We start from the raw sequence: 7,500 nt of genomic DNA, 5'->3' as shown, positions 1-7,500 counted from the left end.
CTTAAATTACCTAAAAAAGGCAGCAACATTTTTTTAAAGGTATGACAGCTGATGAATTCAACAAGTTCCCTTCGAACACTCGCAAGTGTCTCGTATGGACGTATCTGTTGGTACGATTGTTTTTGCGCACCACACCGTATGACACCACACCACACGTTCATCAAGGAGAAAACAAGTGTGTGGTCTTTCTCAGAGCCCGCAGTTTGTCCATCATTCCCATGCTTTGAATAGACCACACACACACACACACACACACACGCACGCACACACACACACACACACACACACACACACACACACACACACACACACACACACAAACACACACACACACACACACACACACACACACACACACACACACACACACACACACACACACACACACACACACAAACACACACACACACACACACACACACACACACACACACACGCACACGCAGTAGCAGCAGCAGCAGCAGCATGTCCATCAGTATCCACGACTAAAACAATAAAAAGGAAAGTGTGTGACAGACTGAGGAAATGTGTCTGTTTGGATATCCAGTAGTAACCTCCGTCTGACCTCACCCCAACCTCTGCGACCATCCCCGTGGCGACCAACAGGGTCAGCTGGACAGATGTCACCTAGAGGTCAGCAGACTGATCTTCCTCTCTCTCTTCCTCTTTTTTCTCTTGCTTTCGCTCACTCTGTATGGCTTTTCCTCTCGCTGTCTCTTGACCTCTTTTGATATCCCCTCTCTCTCTCTCTCTCTCTCTCTCACACACACACACACACACAAACTGACCCAGTCAAGAGGTCAAAGTTCACCCTGACATCATTATGAGCTCGCTCTCACTCTTTGTCAACTGAACAAGCTTCTATTGTGGATTAAGTTAAGTCAATTTCACTAATACAGAGTGATGTAGGTATGACAGGTCTTTAAGGGGCTGACCCTGAAGTTAGCATCTCCCTGGTTCCCTCCACATAAAAGCTAATGGAATTGTTCAAATGGATTTTGGATTATTACAGAAAATATAACCTGCGGTTTATGATACTTACACATTTTCTTCAGATAATCTTCACGATTGAACACCACTTTCATGATTTTTGAAGCATAAAGGAAGAAGAAAACGCTACCCTTAGGCTGTAAACAAACTATACCATGGTTGCATGACTATAATGTCACCACCACTAAACTGACTGTGATGTTTAATGTCCCTGACAACCTCCGTAGACTCATGAAGCCACTTGTTGGTAACAGCCTTTTTAAGACAAAAGCTTCAAAATTCACGAGTGGGGTATTTACCGACTCTGCTCACTGCTTCTGTTGTAGAACAAAACTTAAACATCTCCAAGGCGATACACAACAGGGGAAAAAGTGTTTTTGTCATGCCTTCAATCTTGAGATTTTGGGATGTGTTGCTTCCCTAACATGTCTTCTTTCAGAATAGTGGACAACAAACAACCAAAATACCACATGTAGTTGTTTATTTACTATATTTGCTCTGTTTGTGTTGAACATTAGGAATTTGTGTTTAACATTAGGGAAATTCCTCATTTGCATTTGAACATTGAGGTCTCAACAAGACATTGTCATACCGTGCGTCATCTACTGGAGAAGTTTCATGGTGATATCTATTAGTTAACATTTTTACCGTATTCACCAAATGTAAGAATTCTATTAAACATATTATTGTTTTTTTTCTCACTCTGAGCCAGAAATCTCCAGAAGCACGCACACACACACACACACGCGCACGCACGCACGCACGCACACACATACACACACGCACACACACACACACACACACACACACACACACACACAAACACACACACACACACACACACACACACACACACACACACACACACACACACACACACACACACACACACACACACACACACACCAAACTTTCCCATCTATATTCTAAAGGGTATTACAGCGGGGTTTGTTCATATATTATTCATAGCCTGATTTATGCAACATTTTATTCATATTTTGGTTGTTGACAGAATTTTCAGAGATATCCAAAATTCCCTCTGTAAAAGTCTTTGACTTAATTTAATTTTTAACCTGGCCTTGTGTTCACATTCCTGGAAAAGTATGCAAATGATTAAATGAATACGGTACACGGCCTTTCTGTTATGAAATCACAAATATCATATATATATATATTTATATATATATATATATATATATATTTATATATATATATATATATATATATTTATATATACCACCAAACCACCGGGCCGCCCTCTCTCTTCCTCTCTCTCTCTCAGTATTCTGAAACACTGTTATTTCAGAATAAATAAAGTATTTATAATTTGTTCTCTTATGATCTCCAGTGTACACTAGTCAGTGCAGTGGCGTGGTGTTGGGGTGTTCTTTGGGACGTGTCGCTCTGGGACAGGTGAGCATGAGGCTGGGAGGGAAAAATCACAGTATACTCACTACAATAGACTAGACTACACCACCGGTTATGCACGATTAACATCACTTGTCATGCCAACCAACTCTTGATATTAATAATGACTCACCATGCTGTGAACATGCTGTGATCACGCTGTTGATATTCAAAGCTTTCATTTTGCATGTCAGAGTCCATCAGTTCAGCTGTAAATACAGCCCCATTCAAGTCCAGACACAAATGTACCAACACTCTCTGGGCATCAGACCGTCAACTAAATATAAACTGTATATGCAAACAACTGTCGAGGTCCACTGGCTCACACAGAGGAAACAATAAGCTGAAACTTGAGATGGGAGACAGGCGCCTTTAATGACAGTGTTTTTGTATCTAATTTATTCTAAAAATTTGTTTTCAAGCTTTCATTAAGGTATCGGCTTGCTGTCTGCGTTGTTGGTCTACCAACTGCAGCAAAGTCACACCTTGATGGTCTATGATGAATTCCAATCGTGGTGACCCTGACCTTTTACCTAGTGCCGCCATGAAGGTGACATTTTATTTGTTTTGGGTGAAATATCTAGATAACTATTGGATGAATTGAAATGAAAGTTGGTACAGGCATTAATAATTAAGCCACCTGGTCGCTCGCTCAAACTTTTCACCTATCCCATTAATCTCTATATACAGATTAGATAGGCAATAGGCAACGGGATAAGATTTGGGTATCAGAAGCGTTCTGGTTCTGGTCGGACATTGCACATAATTTGCACTCAGGAGCTGGGAGGGTAAGTCTGTTTAATGTCCCCACACCTCACTCCTCCCATACAGCCAATGTGTAATTTCAGGCTTGCAGTGCATGTGTGAAAAGGGCTATGTTCTTCCTACATAGGCGTCATTGCCTGTCACAGTTAACAGGCAGTTAACACGACTTACAGAAATTCTGTGGCAATTTTAGCCCTTGTGGCACTGTGAAGTTTTTTTTACGATTTACAGTTGAGATCCATGACATCAAGAGAAGTGTGACAATTACAAAATCCGGGAGTCTTTCTTTCATACACGGCAAGTCTCTTCTAATTGTAGCAACCTCTCAGCATTGAGCTGATTGTCACAACAAGGCATGGTCAGTCACAACATAGCCCTTTGACCCTCTGCAGCTTCTGCAGTGGAGCTGCTCAACGGCCACCAGAAGGGACTGCGAACGTGGAAAATGTGTGGAATGTGTGGAAATATAGGAAGGTGAATGAGCGTTGTGTTTAATCAACCTCCCCGGTATAGACAGAAAGACTTTGTTCCTTTTTTCACCAGTAACACAGATCACACACACACACACACGTCAGCGCCTTATGTTCCCACAGTTTGTCATCCGGATCCCCGTGCACACTGAGCCTGTGTTTGTGAGAGTGTAGTCGGCAGCTGCACGAGGAGGCAAAGGCAACTTGTCTCCATTCAAATGAGTGTCTCTTCAGCAGTTCAAAGCTTCGCTGGCTGTTTGGCCGAAGAGTCAAATCAGCAGGCAGCACGTTTGCATCTGCCACCTATTGTCCAGTTTGCATGACACTAAGCAAATAGTGTACTGCATTGGGTGTGTGTGTGTGTGTGTGTGGGGGGGGTGGGGGTGGGGGGGGGGTGTTGTAGGGGGGGTGTTGGAGGGTAGCCAGGACCTTGTTCTGCTTAAAGAAAACACTCACTCATGTACAAAGACAGGAATTTTCAGCATCCTGTTCTACTGTCCTCAGGTCAGACTGTCCTCAGATCATGTACAACACGTTGGAGCCGTGAAGACCTCTAATATACTGTAAACCTATTGCAGACATTTTGATATGAAAGCAGGGCTGAATGAATGTGTGTGATGCACTTAAAGCAGTAAACAATGTGTATCACTTGAACCTGAAATTGAAAAAATACCTGAGCAGGATACATGTTTATTTTAAAACACCTGACTAACAAAGGTGTATTTTTATTTTTTAATGAGTACGGCCCCATTTACGCCTGTTTCTCTTAATGATCTCATATCCCGGTACAGATGCCGTTAGATGCTCATGCGCGGGTGGAGGGTATTTTATTTTAATGGAATAAATGTGCCGAAATGAATGTGAAATAAAACGATCTGATGATGCAAGTAGCAGTTTGCAAATGTGATGAAATTGACCCCAGATTACAAATGTGATTGCAATCCATCTTGATTTTCCCAATCAGATTGTTTGACCTGTTTGCAACAATGACAATTCACCTACTTAGCTAACATCACAGACATATTACAGACAAAATGTTTATCATCTGCAGCTCCCTCACGCACAGAGATCGTCGCTGTCGCACCTAGAAACGTGATTCAGTGGTTGAGCTGATCAGAGAAGATCTTAAAACTGTTAAAGTGGCTGGTGAATTAAAAGCTTATTCGATGCATTTAGCTGTTTTGTTTTACCCTTAAACCGGATCTATTTATTTTATTTTATTCTATTCTGAATCCAGTTTCTGTAACTCGACTGATCCACTGGTAAACTGCATGCGCGAGAAGACAAAGAACAAAATGGATCCAGAGAGACTGAGCTGATAAAAACACAACAACTGGATCCTGTCACCATGGAGACAGAGGGTGAACTTGACCTGCCACAGAGACCCTGGCCATCTTTCTTTCTGTTCGGTTCGTTTCGCTCTATCTCTATTTCTGTTTTCTCTTCTTTATCAAAACACGGGAGGAGGGGCTTCTTGCTGATACACAGGACGGATGCAGAGGAGGAGAAACAGAAAGAAAAGAGACGAGGACGATGAGAAGATGAAGACAGAGGAGATGGAGGAGGAAGAATGAAGCGCTAGCAGTACACGGTCAGGTCAAACGCTGCGCTTTCGGGTGAAACTAAGTTCACATTACCATACAGCTCAGTTTGAGCGAGTGTGTGTGTGTGTGTGTGTGTGTGTGTGTGTGTGTGTGTGTGTGTGTTTGTGTGTATGAGTGTGTCTACGCGTGTGTGGGGGTATGTGTCTCGTCTCCACTGGGGCGGGTGACACCAAATTTGTAACTAAGCGACGCCAACAGATGGAGCTCCTATTGTGGCAGTGTATACACATACACACACACACACACACACACACACACACACACACACACACACACACACACACACACACACACACACACACACACACACACACACACACACACACACACACACACACACACACACACACACACACACACACACACACACAGAACGGTATGCAAAGAATCATTATGAGAATACACACACACCAATCACAACCAATCTCGACCAAGGACCAAGGCCTGCAAGCATGCACACACACACACACACACACACACACACACACACACACACACACACACACACACACACACACACACACACACACACACACACACACACACACACACACACTTACATATTTGTGTCAGTCTGCCACTAAACGCAGCTCTGATCTCAGAGCACCTTTATGTCCTGCTGAGAGAGAGAGAGATGAAAACAAATGAAGGTGTCAAAAACAGGAAGAGAGAAAGAGGAAGGAGGAAAGCAACAATAAAAGCCAGAGAGAGAGAGAGAGAGAGAAAGAGAGAGAGAGGGTTAAATACAGTTCAACGGTTCAATTTCTGTTCACACACACAAACACACATTTAGTAACTCTCTAGACTGTTATCAGGTAGTTAACCGATGGGTAACAGCAGTGTGTGTGTGTGTGTGTGTGTGTGTGTTTGTGTTCGTTTGCAGGTCATTAGGAAATAAACGGATTATTTTATGTTATGTTGAAAAATACAAAATAAATAAATTGTAATGGAAAGACTTTAGGTGGTACAATAATATAACATAGAAAAAATTAAGGAAATCAAGGAAGTATATTTAAATATTCAATCTTCCATCCTTCATGAAATTAATGTCAATTAATAAAAATGCAAACAATAAAATGACAGTGCTAATTAAAAGCCAGTCGTACTTTATTGATGGTAATGGTTTGGAATAATATGTTTATGCAACTCAAATGTGTGATTGAAATACAACTAACAACATCTGCAGGCTGTGAAAATAACCAAATATAAACGTGAGAAATACAATGCAGACACAAATTTAAACAGGTATTGCAATATAATAATAATAACAATAATACACAAACAATAATTGACACTGTAATTACATTTTGAACAGACAAAGAGTCTCATCTCATCTCATCTTCAGCCTCTTATCCGGGGTCGGGTCTCGGGGGCAGCAGCTTTAGCAGGGGACCCCAAACTTCCCTTTCCCGGGCCACATTAACCAGCTCTAACTGGGGGATCCCGAGGCGTTCCCAGGCCAGTGTGGAGATCTAATCTCTCCACCTGGTCCTGGGTCTTCCCCGAGGCCTCCTCCCAGCAGACAAAGAGTGTTCGACATAATTTAAAAGTAACTGTTGACTGGTGTAGTTTTTCAGTATCCAATAAAAAAAAAATTAATGAAAAGATAATTCTCACTTACAGACCTTTATTAAACATGTTTAATCTCCATCATTGAATCGTTATCACTGATTTATTTATCACTTTATTGTGGTGGTATTACAGCTATACGGGCTACTGCACAACTACTGGATATGCAGCAACAGCATTATTAACACCTACTCAATGAATGAAGGCATTAGACGAGCAATTAATAAACTTCTTATGTACAATTTAGTATTTACAATTTAGCAATATCTGTATACATTCATGTCAGACATTTTATTCAATAGTATGTAAATACTCATTCATTTAAAACAAACATAAATGTTGAAGAAGAAAAAATAATATTGCAAATAAATAAGAATTAAGCTGGTTACTTTCTGTAAAGATGTTTTATTTAATCTCAGTAATGTTTTAAGTTTCTGCCATTTTGACAATGACATTAAGCCACATTAATATTAGTAATTGTATTATGCAATTGTTATTGTTATTTTGGTAGTTTTAATATTATTGTAAATATTATTTAATATTTGTTGAAATCATAGTAAAAAATGATAGTAAAAGCTCTGTTTTTAATTGTTACCGTGAGAGCAATTTCTGTTTGAATCCCTTGGTGTTTTCCTCTTTTCCCGCTGGCGTCTGACCTCAGTCTGTAAAAATATATATTTTTCACTTTGCCGAGG

Source organism: Echiichthys vipera (genome assembly GCF_963691815.1).
Source record: "Echiichthys vipera genome assembly, chromosome: 17".
Taxonomy (NCBI): domain Eukaryota; kingdom Metazoa; phylum Chordata; class Actinopteri; order Perciformes; family Trachinidae; genus Echiichthys; species Echiichthys vipera.
Note: the sequence above shows the minus strand (reverse complement) of the source record.